This window comes from Dasypus novemcinctus, chromosome 17 (assembly GCF_030445035.2).
Source record: "Dasypus novemcinctus isolate mDasNov1 chromosome 17, mDasNov1.1.hap2, whole genome shotgun sequence".
Classification (NCBI taxonomy): Eukaryota; Metazoa; Chordata; class Mammalia; order Cingulata; family Dasypodidae; genus Dasypus; species Dasypus novemcinctus.
In genome coordinates this window covers 88746838-88762901 of record NC_080689.1, presented here as the reverse complement: position 1 = coordinate 88762901, position 16064 = coordinate 88746838, and the positions used below count along the sequence as shown (strand labels likewise).

At 41.4% G+C, this 16064-nt stretch overlaps 1 long non-coding RNA gene and 1 gene segment (V, D, J or C); both read right to left on the bottom strand.

Annotated features, from left to right (window-relative positions):
• The window catches only part of LOC131273808 (immunoglobulin kappa variable 3-11-like), a 911457-nt gene that overhangs the window by 408678 nt on the left and 486715 nt on the right, over positions 1 to 16064 (bottom strand).
• LOC131274078 (uncharacterized) lies at positions 637 to 10965 on the bottom strand. Of its 5 annotated transcripts, none has more exons than XR_009181290.2 (8): positions 10803 to 10954; positions 8194 to 8306; positions 7568 to 7761; positions 5661 to 5728; positions 3626 to 3662; positions 1696 to 1783; positions 1173 to 1286; positions 637 to 1083 (listed from the first exon to the last, which is right to left on the bottom strand). It is a non-coding gene; the product is annotated as an uncharacterized lncRNA (long non-coding RNA). The 5 variants fall into 5 exon arrangements; XR_009181289.2 differs by having other exon boundaries at positions 3588 to 3662; positions 10803 to 10953; XR_009181287.1 differs by having other exon boundaries at positions 1696 to 3662; positions 10803 to 10965.

Sequence of the window (16064 nt, the reverse complement as noted above, 5' to 3'; positions counted from 1 at the left end):
TGACAAATTTGAGGAAAAAAATGTCAGAAGTTGAAGGCAGGCATACAAAGTATGATCTATGAATAACTGGAGGGCCTGAATGAGAAAACCAAAGCAAAGACATGAAAAAAATATTAAAAATTATAATTCCTTATTTTTCTGGAAGGAGATTCTTTGAAGCTGCATTATGAAACCTTACATTGAGTATTGACTCAGAATGACTAATAGCAAGACATATTCTCGCTAAAATTACTAGGGTGTAAAAGTAGAATGAAGTCTTTTGTGCATTAGAGTAAAGCAAGTGCATTATGAAAAGAACATTAGCATCTCATCATCAGTTTTGATACTATTTTGTGCCAGAAGAAAATGCGGTAATATATTTGTGGAAAGAAATGTGAATCATGGTGCTATCAACAGCAAAACTGACATGAAAGTGTAAACAGCATTGAAATCCAACTTCACTGGCTTGAAGTTGGGTAATATGTTCCCATGATCCCTTTCAGGTGAGGGAACAGATTTCAGGAAGACATTGGTAGGAGGACAGATGTTAAGTCTTACATTTACAGTTATTTGTCCATTCATTCACTCTAACTTTGTTTAGGGTGCATATCTATCTATGTATTTATTTTATTGATAAGGATGAAGAAAAACCAGTAGTTGGAGAGATATTGTTTAATGTATTAACATCTAAAATTAAATGTCAAACCTATTTTTAAAATTCAGTATAAGTCTTTGAAAATGAAAAATAAATTTTCCCTCAATTGGCTGATTAGGGAATTGGGTAAAAGGGGCTGAGCACTGAGGCATCTCCATTTCTTTGGTATTATATCCCCTTTCAGGCTCCAAACATCATATCATCTCCAGATCCTCTGAGACTCAGGCTGAGGCCTCCAGCTCAAGGTCTTTGTGCTGTCAGTAGTGGGGATCACTGGGGAGGCATAGAGATTGGAGGGAGGAGTTTTTCTGGAGTGGGTAACAGGAGCCAGAAGACACCTCGGATCATTAATTGTCTGCATTTACTTTGACCGGCCAGTTCATGTTTCCACCTCCGTGTTCACACAGAATGCTGGAAACCTCAGTTTCTCCTCAGTTTTGCTGATTTTCCTAAAGTGCCAAAAGAAGGTTAGGAAAGCAATGGAATGCACGTGGACTTGTTTCTCTTCCTCTCTTTATCCTATCCACTCCACACTCACATTTCCTCTTCCTCTTCTTCCTGTCTTTTCATTCATTTCTTCAGTGTCTTCAGTGTATTCCAGGAAAAGAGGATTTATGAAAAGACACTTTTCTTCTTTGAACAGTGTAGACAGCTGCAAGGAAAGGAACCCACTTGATGACCATGTGCACATGTGCAGGAACACCCTGCAAGGGGAGAGCCCACCCCAGAACTAACTTCACAGGTGCTCCTTCCACTGGGTGTGGCCCAAGGCTTTTGACAACCAGCCCAGTTCCCTGCCTGGACCATTCAGGCTTGTGCAAGCTGATTCAGTGATGCACGTATGTTAAAACCAGGGCAATGCTAAGAAAATAGGTAAAGAGGATGGGAGAAATTTATAGACATTGTTGTTCCCATGACCTCAACTTCCTGGATGAGACCACTTCCTTCAGGATAAGAATCATAAAATAAGGAACAGATAGAATGGAGAAAAGCTATAAAGAGGAGCTTATGAATAAGAAAGGGAGAGATTACAAAAAAGACAGAAAGAGGAAGGAAATTACATGCAAATTGTTGTTCTCTGTATCTGATACTTCAGAAGCTGTGAAGTAAGCCTCCTGGTAACCCCGGCAGTAATGGTGATCTATCAACCTTGTGAAAGGAAATGGGAAAGTTAGGGTTGAGGGCAGAACTCAAGCTCCTGTTGGTTATGTCAGGGTGTGGTCTTATCCCAGGACACAATTCTGTCCTCACCACCACACTCCTCTCCTAGGGTCTCAGTCGCTTCACCTTGGCTGTGAAGGAGTGGGTCTAAGATTCCAGAGTCCCTTTCCCAGCTCTCAAATACTATACCTGTGGCCAGTGAGGAATGCCTGTACCCTCTAGTTCCTCTAAGAAGGCAGATACTCTCCATGTCTTTCTATACATGATGTTGTCTTTCTTCTCCTTTTTACCACCTTCACTACCTCCCTGCCTCTTTTCTCTCTCTGTATTACTGCCCATTTGCTTTCTCCTTGTCAGCTTCCACCAATCATATTGTTCTATGATACAGGAACACTGGAGAACAATCCCTGTGCACATATTATTCCCATATTATGCTGCCACCCTCTCCAAAATATCAGTCAATTAACCAATCCTCTCTAACCAGGGAGCAACTATCAGAAGCATGGAGTTGAATCAGGTCTTGTGTTCTAGCCAGTCAACTCTGCCCTGTTCCCCACTCGACAGTCATGCCCCTCCATGTACCTTTCCTCAGTCTTGTCCAGGCACCCATCAGTGCTAGTACTTCAGTGGTTTGATGAATTCCCAAAAGATTCCACTTATTTAAGTGGCCTGTCGATCCCCTATTATATCACTTTCAGACTAACTGAATACAGACAAGTTACTTTACCTCTAATCTTACAGTCAACCCCTCCAATCAGTTCAGAAACTTATAGGGATGCTGTGAGGACAAAGTGTCTTCCATGAACCTAAGGTCATACCAGTCTCAGGACAATCGCTTGATTTATAGGATTAATGGTCACTGTCACCCACAGGACATGATTCAACTCCGTGCCTCTGAGAGTTGCTCCCTGGTTTAAAATGGATTGGTTAATTGATCAATTGATTTATTGAAGAGGGTGGCAGTGTATTATGGGAATAATCTGAGAGGAGCAGGGAACCCTTGGCCCTGCTTCCCAGAGACTCTCCAAGACAGCAAGAGCCAATATGTGAAGCAAGCCTGGCAGGCCATTCACACAAGGCCTCCAGAAACCCAGCCAGGCTTTGGAATGTGTTGGAGAAAGAGTTGTACATGAACCTCTCAAATGGAAGCAATTTCAGGTTTTAATCTAATCCCAGGATTTTGGATTTGTGTGAGCAGTAGAGAATAGAAGGATGTTCAAGGATATGTTTCCTTCAATACCTTTCCAGCACCCAGGTGCATGTGTAGTCAGCCCAGAGCACATGTTCTTTATGTCAGAAAGGATAAAACATTAATGAAGTGCTACCAGACCGGTAAGTACAGAGGGAGAAGCCCTAATTCCCAACCACCACCTGGCACCCAGTAGAAGAACTTTGTCCCAAGTCTAGTTGATAGTCTGGGAGAGCTTGTGTCCTGCCAGATCCCCTCCATTGTAGGTCAACACCAAAACCTCATCTACACTCTCTTGTGCTTTATTCCCAAGAGCTGCTAACCAAGGAAAAACAAAGGCTTTGAGGATTGGTCTTATGGGAAAGTGAATCTTAAATAGCATAGCAAGGAAAGATGATTGCAAACACAGTACACTCAAAGAACATGATGATAATACTTCTTACTATTGTTATTAAATATGGAAAGAATAAAGCAGACCTCCATGTATATTTCCATTACTTTCTGATTTCACAGTCCCTTCTTCAGTTGCTAAAGTAGCAGTGTTACTAGACTGTTCCTGATAACCCACTCACATTGGATCCTATCTTGAGTGATATTACCTACCTGGATTGTCATTTTCATCACTGCTGGTGGAGACATACCTCTGATCCACAAGCCAATCTTTAGGAACACATACATCTGCAAGAAAGTTTTTGGAGAATGTGGCACACCCATCCTTTCCTTCTCCACTTGATGGCTTGCTGGCTACCCAAGATCACCACAGGTTCTTAGACCATCTCTGGACTCTGTGGAGTCAGAGGCCTTCAATAAGACATTATAAATGGTCTGCAAATGAGCGAGGTGGAGAAAGAATCCCCTTTTAACTATTTACTTTCCCCATTTTGATGGATCATTAAAGCTCTTATGTCCAAACTTATCACCCTGAAATTCTGACTGTTCTGGAAATACTCTATATTAGATGAGTTCAATGAAAAGACCAATGGCAGGCTCAGAGCTGCTGCCCGGGAAAGTGTATTGTGAGGATGGAAATGTTCTTTCTGCATTGTCCATGGCATAGCTACTAGCACAAATGGCTGTTGCGCTTTTGAAAAATGGATAATACTACATTGTGCTGCAGATGCCCTGAAGGTGTGGTGCTCAGAAATAAGAACTGAAATCATGAATGTTCCAAACTTATAGACAATTCGAGATCCCGCCAGGCCGAAGAGATGTGAACTAAATGTATAGAATTTGGAGTCAAAGCACTTAATATCTCCAGACTATGGTTTCCTATTCTCTAGGTGTGAAACTCAAAAATTCATTCACCTCTCAATCCTTCCATATCTCATATGTTTTGAAAAAGTCAGATATGGCTGCTTTTCTTTTATCATGACCAATCAAAATGCCATGATCAGACTTTACAGGCTTACTAAGAGGTGAGATTTATTACTAAATGAAGACTTATTATGAAATCTTAGTAAGAGGTGTTCTCTAATACAATTTTTTTAATGATCTTTTTTTTTTAAAAAAAAAAGATTTATTTATTTAATTCCTCCCCCTCGCCCGGTTGTCTGTTCTCTGTGTCTATTTGCTGCGTTTTGTTTCTTTGTCCGCTTCTGTTGTCATCAGTGGCACGGGAAGTGTGGGCGGCGTCATTCCTGGGCAGGCTGCACTTTTCTTTTGCGCTGGGCGGCTCTCCTTACGGTTGCACTCTTTGCGCGAGGGGCTCCCCTACACGGGGGCACCCCTGCGTGGCGCGGCACTCCTTGCGCGCATCAGCACTGCACATGGGCCAGCTCCACACGGGTCAAGGAGGCCTGAGGTTTGAACCGCAGACCTCCCCTGTGGTAGACGGATGCCCTAACCCCTGGGCCAAGTCCGTTTCCCACAATTTTATCCATTTACAGTCCTGTGAACATTTTCCTGAAAGGTAATGGGGTATTCTCCTGGTTTACTGAGGTATACTTGACATACAATAAACTAAACATATTTAAAGGATATAACTTGATAAAATTTTGACATATACCCATGAAGAAATGAAGCTGGCATTTTTTAAACAGAAAGCTGACATTAGCAACTTTTTAGTGTTAGAGAAATCTAGGAAAACACACAAATGGACACACGTTCTCACACATGCACCTTGAGAATCATACACACACACATCAGGAAGCTTCTTTCTGTGGAGAGGTTCTCTAGACAAAGCCAACAAGGAATATTCATTGATCATCATCTAGATTTTTCCTCAGCAATTGTGTGAGGAGAGAATACATACTATTGTTGCTTGCTCTTGGAGCCACCTGCAGTTGCAGAAAAGAAAACACTATAATGATCACAACTTGCTATGTTGTGTTTGTAGAAGGCTTTAGAAAACCAGATGGGAAAGAGGGTCAAGTCAAGGAAACCAAAAAGCAAGTGAGGGGACATCTGAGGAGAAGGCATGAGCTTTTCCTGTATGATGTATCTCTCCATTTTGGTTGGCATTTAAAAAAATTCTTAATCCAAGAAAATATGGCTGCTAATCTAATGCTTCCATTCGTGGTTGTCCTTTTGAAACAGAGATCGGCAGGTCAAAACAGATGCCAAGTGAACACAGTCCCCACCAAGGAAATTGTACATATCATCTATAAAGTAGTGGTCAGCTTTAATTGAACGGAAAAAGAAAAATACAGAAAGCAATGGTTCTAAAGGGAAACTTACCTTGGAATTAGGTGGGGCTTCCTCTACTGCCCTGGCTCCCAGGTATTTCAGCAGGCCCTCTGGGGGAGCTAGGAGGATAAAGAGTAATAGTCAGTACATTGGAGGTGTTGCCTTTGGAGTACTCTGAAGTTTTGCTTGACATGGACAAAGGGTTAGAGTAATATAGAGCAGGTATTTAACAAGGATAGTGTGAGCTGCCGATGAGTAGAAAAAGGGAAGCAAAATGGAGGTGGAGGAATAAAATGGGATGCAGTCCTTGACTTTGTAGCTAATGACATCCCAAAGCAATGTGAAATAATCCAAAAAAGTTACCAAGTACATGCCATTGTTCAATGATGGATTATCATTCCTCCTGCCATTTTGAAGTCCAACTAAAATGCTACTATCACCTTGTCCTGTTACGAAATCATCAGTATCCATGGTTCCACATATGTCATCTCTCTCTCTTTTTTTTTAAAGGAGGTACCAGGGATTTACCTCTGAACCTCATTCATGGGAGGCAGGCACTCAACAACTGAGCTATACCTGCTTCCCATTTTTCATCTTTTGTATAGGATTTTTTTCTCTATTTTTAAAAAAATGTTACATTCAAAAAATATGAGAGGTCCCCATTTACCCCCCACCCCCCTCACCCCACTCCTCCCACATCAACAACCTCTTTCATCATCATCATGGGACATTCATTGCATTTGGTGAAAACATTTTGGAGCACTGCTGCACCACATGGATAATGGTTTACATTGTAGTTTACACTCTCCCCCGGTCCACTCAGTGGGCCATGGCAGGACATACAATGTCCAGCACCTGTTTCTGCAGGATTTTGCTGTTATTTGTACATGAGCATTTTATTAGCTTTCTAAAGTTTAATAATAGGGTAATTGTTTTAAAGACATTTTATTTATAACTTTATTGTGGGACTGGATTCAAGTCTAGGCAAAACATTCTGTTTTATTTTTTTTTTAATCCTTAATCATAAAGATACTCAGTTATAGAAGATTTGAAGATATTTAAATACTGCCACTTAAAAATTGACCACTATAAATCATGTAGTATTTTTCCTTCCAGTCTTCCTTTTCTATACCTTGAATGCTTATTCATTGAATGTGATGGATGTCCATCTTTATACTATCCAGGCACCAATTTGATAGCTCATTATTAAGGGGAGACATGAGTTGAGTGCTAAGGCTCTAATGCAGTTATAAAAGTTGCAGCAAGGATGATATACACCAGATCAATAGCCAAATGGTAACTTGAGTTCTTATTGGTCACTGTCCCTAAGGCGTGCAGCAAACAGTGCTGAGCATTTCTAGGACTCAAGATGCTGATGTTATGAAATACGCTAACATCTCCCAGTTCCTATCTGTTTGGGCTGTAGTGTGGAGGACTGACTTAGGTAAACCAGATTGTGCTTCCAGTCATTCAGAATCTGAGCTGAAAAGGCATGTGGACTTTCTATGTGCATTTCACCCTATGTCAATTCACAGTCTGCAGTCAGTTTCCCGTGCTGGCATGGTGTAGAATCATCGCATGGCCAAGTGATGGGGCTAGATTATGGCTATAGCATCAGGATCAGGGACACTCCTGTTTGAAATTGTAGGCTAATTGTCTCTGCACCTCCGTTCTTCTTCAGAAGAGTGGGAATAAACAGTCATAGTATGGTTGTGTTGAAGGTTGAATGAGTAAATATATGTAAAGGGTGTAGTAGTGGTTTTTTTGAGAAGTTGACACTGGCAATTGTGCTATACAGATGGGAAATAGCTTCTCCACCCTCACCTTCACAATCTCATCTCAAAGACTCTAACATAGATATCTCCAGCCCTGGTACACAAACCCTCACCACCTAAAGGGAATACAGATGGCCATCACTTAACCCAGAAAATAATCACATCCCCATTTCTCATTCTCACCTGGAAGCTGGAATCAGGGTGGTTCTTCAGAGTAAAGCAAGCGCACAGTCCCTGGGAATTGAACCCAGAACCTCATACATGGAAAGAAGGTGTTCAACCACTGGGCTACATCAGCTCCACCCTGGTTTTTTAATTATCTAGATTTTTTCTGAAGTTCAAAAATGCATACCATTTTCTCTTGTACCTGAGGTCACCTGTAATTATATTAAAGAAAACACTCAGGATCAGATCATGCTGTGTAGTGTTGACACAGATCTTTTGCACTTTTGGTACAGATGGGAAACAGTGGTTGAGTGAAAGGTCCCATAAGTAATTGTAGCAGACACACATGGAAAGATACACACTTTTCCTAGATAATGCATCTCTCATGTCTATTTTGGTTGGCACAAAAAATTCTTACTCTTAGAAGGAAAAACTGCTGCCAATTAAAAAGCCCATATACTTGATTCCCTGCTCTTGCTATTTGTAAATAACAACTTGACACAGTAATAGAATACTCCTTAAGTAAGGAAATTGTATATGTCATCTATAATGTACACGGTCAGAATTTTCATATCTGAACTCAATTGAAAATGAAAGGAATAAGTAAAGTGACAATTTTCTCAGACAAAGAAAGGCAACCTTACCTTGGAATTAGATGGGGTCTTCTCATCTGCCCTGTCACTAGGTGGTTCCTCCATCAGGCCAAGGCCTCTCTTTAAAAGGTGGTACACATTCAAATAGTGTTTAAGTGCCCATCCTGTGCTGACCAAAAATAATTTGCTTGCTCACAAAAGCCAAATTGATTGTTAGGGAGGCATCCCCCACTTAAAAGAGCTCATGATCAAAGTTGAATTTTAAAAGTCCCATTCAAGTAATTGCCAAACAAATAAGTTCTCCCTATATACAAAAAAAAAAAAAGGCCAACAGAAAGGCCTTCTATCACCAGGCCAAACCAGAAGAAAAATGTTCAAGTAAACAAACAGGACTGCTGTTATGTCAAAATGCCAAAGTTCAAAAGTCACCCCTAAAAGGTCTAGAACCTCAACCAAAAAGAGGCATGTTCAGAACCAAGAGGACTCACACACAGGAACTCAGGGCTTTTGGGGAGATGGCAGAGCTGAAGGGGCTTTTGCCTTTACCATGCTCAAATCCAACAGTAGCTCCAGAGTCAGGTTGGTAGGTACTTAGAATCCTGTTTCTAACACTATGTAATGTCAACTGAGAAATAAACTAAGTTGCAAGGCAACAAAGGCACTTATTTAGGGTCTTAGGGTTGCAATTAGGGGAGCACAGATTCAGGTAGCAATCCAAATCATGTCCCATCTTTGTATTTCCAGGCAAGGGGCTTTAAAGAAGACTTGAGAAGTTGTCTGTAGTTGTAGTGTATTTGGGGTATTCAGTATTCTGTATTGTCCTTCAGGTTAGATAGTTAACTGAGTTCTTTATCTTGTGTGTGTGTGTGTGTGTGTGTGTGTGTATGTTTTAATGGTCAAAGACCAGAGAAGAAATACTTTCAAATATTAGCATTGGAGTATGGATGTGGCTCAAGAAGTTGAACACCTGCTTCCCACATGGGAGGTCCTAGGTTTGGTTCCCAGTGCCTCTGAAAAAAAAACAAAAACAAAACCAACCAACCAACAATCAAACAAAAGAAACCAACTCGGGAACCGATGTGGTTCAGTGGTTAAGCACTGGCTTTCCACATACATGAGCTCTCAGGTTTAATCCCCAACCCCAGTACGGTAAAAAAAAAAAAAAAAAAAAAAAAAAATTAGCATTGGTATTTTTTCAGTGGTGAGCTTGTGATTTTGATTCTCTTTGCTATGCCATCTGAAGTTTCTTAAATAGTATGTTTAAGTTGCATAGAGAAATAACTATTTTGAGTGCTAATGACACCTGTGAAAGTCAAAAGGTCGAACGTGCTTCTGAACACTTGCCTTGAATTGCTTTTCTAATGCCTTACCCAGCATGTTTTTGACAGCAGCTGTTATGTTCAAGGCCAGAAGATGAATGTGATTGGGAACGTGGTCACTGGAATTACATGTTCAGGGCTGATTCCTGACTCTGCTTCATATCAGCTGGGAAATTTACTCAATTGTCTGCATCTCATTTCCAGATCTGAAATACTGAGCTAGTACCATTGGCCTCATCGGCTGTCCCCAGAATTAAGTAATGGTCTTGGCTCAAATTAGAGACACAATCCATATTAATTTATTGATATATCTAATGTTTTTTCTTATTATTCACCTGTTTGCTCAGTTACTTTTCTTCATATGGTAATTCATAACTGTAATGTATAAGTATTGTGAGACAAAAGTCATCCTAACTTCCAAGAGCAACACCCACAGTGGAGTTATGACCTTTTTCTACCCTCCCAGACAGATATTTATGGACACCAAAGGCAGACTGGATAAACTGGGGGAACAATAATAGTGCAGTTGGCACACTGTTCTTATGTTGTGCTAAAAACTTCTGCCAAAGGACTAGGCCCAAACTGAGTGTGAAATACTAAAATATCTGTCTGGAAGACCAGAGCATGGAATATTAGAAACTACTTCACAACAGTTGTGAATTAAAGGCAGCCAAGGTGTCTTTTGTTGTTGTTGTTGTTACTGTTTTCAGGAAAGTTTATTACCAACCCCTTAGGAGGGCACTACAAATAATGGGGTTAGAAACCCAAACCAAACCTTGAAACAGTTGAAAACAGGCCTGCTAGAGAGCCAGATGGCCCCAAGTCGTCAGGGAAAGGAAGTAAAGGAGAGGCATTCTAGACGGTGACCTACCCTGGAGCCTGAGTCTGTATATTAGTGTGACTATTCTGGGGAAGGGGGGGCGGGCAGAAATCCTCACCTCCATAACCCCAGTGTTGCCCTGGATCATGGGGAGGAAAGGCAGAAGCAAGCACTGAGGGCACAGACCTTACTGAGTCTAATCTTGGCATCACTGCCTCCAAAACTGTGAGACAATAAACTCCTTTAAGCCAACAAATATGTGTTATATGACATGTCAACCATGGTGTACTGAAACAGTTCCTTTGAAAAATCCTCTTGCCCCAAAGTTCCTGAGGGGAAGAACTGATGCCCTGGAGGAGGTGGCTCACCCACAAGAAGAGTACCTATCCTGACCCAGCCTCCTGTCTCTACATTTCCATCCTTGATGCAAAATATGAGGTAGTTTCCCCCACATAAAGGCCTTCTGAAGTATCAAGGATGTCCAAATTTTTGGCCAACTTCCCCCAGCATCTTCACAATACCTTCTGCCTCATGTGAGTCTTCCTGTGGGTTGGACTACCATCCCAAGTGACCAGTGGTCTGCTTGGCTCCTCTACTGGCTCAGAACCTAAGACATTCCAGACCAACTGCCAGATAACAGCTATGCAAAGAATTAGCTTCACCTTTAACTGAACTACCCTGGAAGAACAGTTAATGCTCATCAACTGGCAAAGTCACCCACCTGACTGAGGTTTGGTGAGTTAATGAATGAAGTCTCCCTGTTCCCAATTATCTCCCTGACTAAATATTTGAACAACTCTCTTAGTGTGGAGTCCGTACCTTCCCTGCTGAAGTCTTTCTCATCCTAAGAGTACCCTTTCTGGAAGATATGGGCGTGAGACTTTGTGGTTCTGATATGTATTTTACTGATCACTAGTGATGTTGAATGCATTTTCATACTCCTGCTCATTCTGAACTCACTGCAGAAATTATGATTTATGATTTACAGAGAGGGGACATGGTGAATCATTTGTACTCTGAGATGTCCACATCCTTAGAGAACCCAATCATGCTGAGAGTAATCTCAAATCCCCAAGGGAGACAAACACAGAAATGCTTCGTGTTCCTGCATCAAGAGTCCCCACTAGACTTGGAGAAGAAAGATGGCCCTCCATGAACAGGGGGTTTTCACCCCCATACTCCATGAAGGCCAGTATCCCTCAGAGGACCCCCAGAAATTCTTACATATCTAGGTCAGGCAGATCTCAAGCAAAACTCTCTTCATGTTGTATCAATTAACCCAACCCAGTCTCACAAGAGAGAATGATGTTCCCACCATGAGTTTTCACAAGGCTTTATCTCTTTTTAGGAGCAATGACAACAGCAGATATGTAGACAATGAGGACAATAGTGAGCTTTCAGAAAGGAAAACATCAAGAGCCCACTACATAAAATGCAAAAGATGACCAGTTCTATTCAGTAAACTCACCACAGTCTTGGGATTCAACTGACCATCCAGTTCTTTTTTGTATCTCACCTCAACTACCTTCTGAGTATTCAAAAGATAGAGTTACAGATGTGAAAATGCAAGATTTGCAGTGAACCCTCTTGAAGTGGGCTGGCGGACGAAGTGGATATTTTGGTGTGAATTCATGATGTTGACTCCATAAATAGATACAGGATTAACTACAAGGCAGTTAGACTGGAAGTTTGCATGGTGTTGCCTGTCTAAGCTGGACTCAGTCTTCCTCCACCCCCAATGCATTGTTGACTGTGAAGTGCTGCTTTCTTTTCCAAGTCTAGAATCAGAATAGTGACTTCATTGCCTGAGGGTGAAACATCAGAGGGTTCCCTTGCTTCTGTGGCAGCCGAGGAATGTCGCCTTTATGGTGACTGGATTTGATTAAGCAATTCCTTGAATTCCTTGAATCTATTTTACCCCAGAGATCACATCGAAACCCCTTTCTCTCTGGATCTTCCTCTGGGGTACCACAAAAGCTGACAAACTAGACCAATGGCCATTCTGACTTACCTTCCTTGTGGACCTCTGGGGCAGCCTGGAGGGGGCTGGGGCTGAACACCACTCCCTCTGCAGCGGTGGGAAACAGGTGTATGAGCTTGTGAAGGTGCTTGCTTTGGTGCATGAGGTCACAGGAGTGGTCTGGAAGTTCTGGAGGGAGGTGCTTTCTGAGCTTTGAGAATGGAGGTTTCTCATCAGAACCCAGGCCTGGGGAGGAAGGAAGAGAACCATCCACTGACCCCCAGAATATATGCACTCCCAGTGCCATAGGAACCTGTCTTCGACTTCTGACTGCTCCTTAGCTGCTCCTTAGCCAAATATGTGCAGGATGCAGGCACATCAAAAGCTGTGGCTCAGCCCCCTGGCTCCTCTGGCAAGTCTGGACTTTCTGATGCTGGAAGATGGAGTTTGTCACAAGGGAGACAGGACCCATTGGGAGACACAGCCACCATCCTCTACTCTGGCATCAGCAAAGTTGGCATCCACATGGGACAGGGTGCCCTCGAGCTGACAGCAGAAACAGGTGAACCATTGGGCTCAGATGCTTTGGAGCCTGCTGAAGGTGGCATCTTTGCGGTTAGGGCCTGTGAATCCCCCACCTTATCCCCTGGGGGACTGGGGAGAGCCACTCAGATCTAAAGAGCAGAAGGCATCAGTCCTGTTGTGGTGGAGGTGACTATGGTGGGGGGAAGGACAGGCTAGGAGAAATGGAGTTACCATCGGACCCAGCAATCCTGCTTGTAGGTATTTGTCCAAGAGTTATTTTTCACTTAATAACTTGTATACTGATGTTTTAGCTACTTTATTCCTATCTCTTAGAAAAAGGACCATTTGGGTTATACAATTTTTCTGGAATTCCTTTGGAATTCTTTTTTAGTGGTTGCTCTGAGAATAATACAGGTATCACAGTCTAAAAGAATTAATGTTTTACCCACCCAACTAAAATGTGGACACCTTACAGCCATAGGAATCATTTAATCCCCTCTTTGCTGAAGTGGTCTTCTGAGTTCCCGGTCTAGGGTATAACTTCTGCAAACATTTTGTATTTTTATAATTTTTCAAAATTCATTCATATATTTAACAATTTAACAGTTGGAAAAAAGTTATTCTTTCTCCCCAGATACTCACCATTCCTGATCCACATCTTTTATTCCTGAAGTTGAAAGCTTCCTCCTTGAATTATTTCCATTTAGCCTGAAGTTCCTTTCCCATCTTTGTAGAGCAAGTCATCAGGTGATGAATTCACTTGTTTTTCCATCCTCTCCTTCTGTCTTTATTTTGCCTTTAAACCTTAAGCAACTTTTGATGACTGCAGTATTCCTGGTTGAGGGTTTTTTCTTTTAGCCCTTTAATGATGTTTTTTCACTCTCTTGTGGCCTCTATATTTTCTGAAGAGAAATCAAAGGCCTTCAAATTGTTATTCTTCTACAAATAAATTGTCAAATTTTCTGACTCCTTTCAAGATGTTTTTCTTCATCTTTAGTTTTCAGCAGTTTGATTATGATGTATCAGGGTGAGATTTTGAGCCCCTTGGATCTCTCTTTCATAGAGTAGTGTTCAGTCATTTCTTCCCTTACCTTTTTATTGGCACCAGCCTCTTTCTGCTCAACCCAGTCTTTCAAATGAATATTAAAACTTTTAGTATTGCCCCACAGATCATGAGGCTCAAGTTTTGGATCAATTCTCTCTCACTCGCTCTCTTTTCTCAGATTATATTATTTCTACTCATCTAAATTCCATCTCACCAATTCATTCATCCCTTACTTGTCTTCTCTAATTGGGATTGCTCAATGAATTTTTTAAAATTTTCTATAACTTTATGTTTAGATCAAAAGTTGTCATTTACATCTTTTCTTTGTTTCTTTTTCTCTGCTGAGAACTCCTATCTTTCCACTCAATGAAAGAGAATGCCCTTTGATGGAGTTGGATGGAGATGTGACCTCTCTACACACGCCTTTTCTGTCAATTTCACTGAACCTGTGGTTGGGGCTGGGGTTGGTGTGTGCTCAGGAGGCTTGGGTCTCTGGACCATGTGCCAGCTGGGCCCTGAGCCTCAGCAGAGTAGCAATACCTACTTTCCAGTTCATTGGACTTACCCAGGTCAGCTAAAAGGGAGGTGAGGCTAGCCAACCACCACACCAGGGTACCAAGAGAGTCTACAACTGCAAATGGGATAATACAGTCCATCAGCCATGTGGGCTGTAAGCCCCCTCTCAGTTTATACTTGGAGTGGATATTTGCCATCCCGGGGCCCACAAGATGGAGGAAGAGAGTATGGAATGGAGTGGATTTGCTGGTATTCTACTTTAGAACTATTGTGGTTCTAGCATTGGAAGAAATTGTATCCTTTATGTCAATACAGTGGCAACAGGGGTTGCTGAGGGCAGGGAGATGGAAGAAGAGTTGTGATATGCAGATATTTTTCGGATTTCATTCATAATACCTGAATGGTATTATGGGGACAGATAGAGGACATTGTATGTCCTGCCATGGCCCACTGGATGGACTGGGGGGAGTGTAGGCTGTACAGTGTAAACTGCAGCCCCTGTGGCCTAGCAGTGCTCCAAAATGTTTACAGCAAATGCAGTGACTGTTCCATGCTGATGAAAGAGGTTGTTGATGTGGGAGAAGTAGGGGTGGTGGGGAATAGTGTATTTGGGAGCCTCTTATATTTTTTAATGTAACACTTTGTCTGATCTATGCATCTTTAAAAACAAAAAGGACAAAATAATTAAGGAGAATGTACCTTAATCTCATTGAGCATAGACAGAACAACTGTTTTGTCTGATAAATCCTTCTGTGGTTAATTTAGAACAGTGTCTACTGATTGAGTTTTCCCTTAAGAATAGGTCAGGTTTTCCTAGTTTTTTGTATATTATATAGGGTAAATTTGAGTGATATTTTGATAAGCGTGTTTACATTGTCAAACTATTTCAAGACTGTCTTGGCTAGCTTAGCCACTTAATGATTCCATGGGAATTTGAGGACCAGCGTTTCCATTTCTGTAAAAAAAAAAGTCTACTCAATTTTGATTTTGAATTTAATCTGTAGTTTCCTTTGCGTAGTATTGACATCAGAACAATAGTTAGTCGATGAACAATGGACATCTTGCTATTTGATTAGGTTTTCAGTGTCACTCAGCATGTGTTTTCTAATTTCAGTATATAAATGCTTCACCTTTTGTTAAATTTTTAGATATTTCATTCATTAGAGGCTATTTGATTGGAAGTTTTAAAAAGTTCCATTTAAGATTGTTCTATGCTGGATTATAGAAACAAAAATGACTTTGCATTGTGTATCTTGTATCTTTCAGTTTTGCTGAATGCCTTTATTAGTGCCATTACTATTCTTGTGGATTCTTTGGGATTTTGTTTGTAAAAGATTAGGCCACCTGTGTTTATAGAAATAGCTTTACTTCTTCCTTTCCAGTTTGGGTGCCTTTCATTTCTTTTTCTTGCCTGATGGCTCTCTCAAGAACTTCAGGACAATGATGATTAGCAGTGATGAAAGTTCACTACCTTATCTTGTTCCTGATCTCAGGGAAAGACAGGTTGCTACAATTTATGTAGATGGCATGCAGCTGCTAATGGAGTTAAATGACTTCCACCAATGACCATCCACTCAGTGAGCAGTAGAACACCCCCAGGGTACAGGAAGTCTGGGAGTGCATTTCTGAAGTCCTGGAATTTTAGCTAATTTTAGGAGGCCAACATTCTAATCATTTTGAATGGCATCTCTCTTGTTAATGTGTATGTATTCAGGTGTTCATAATGAGATCATGATA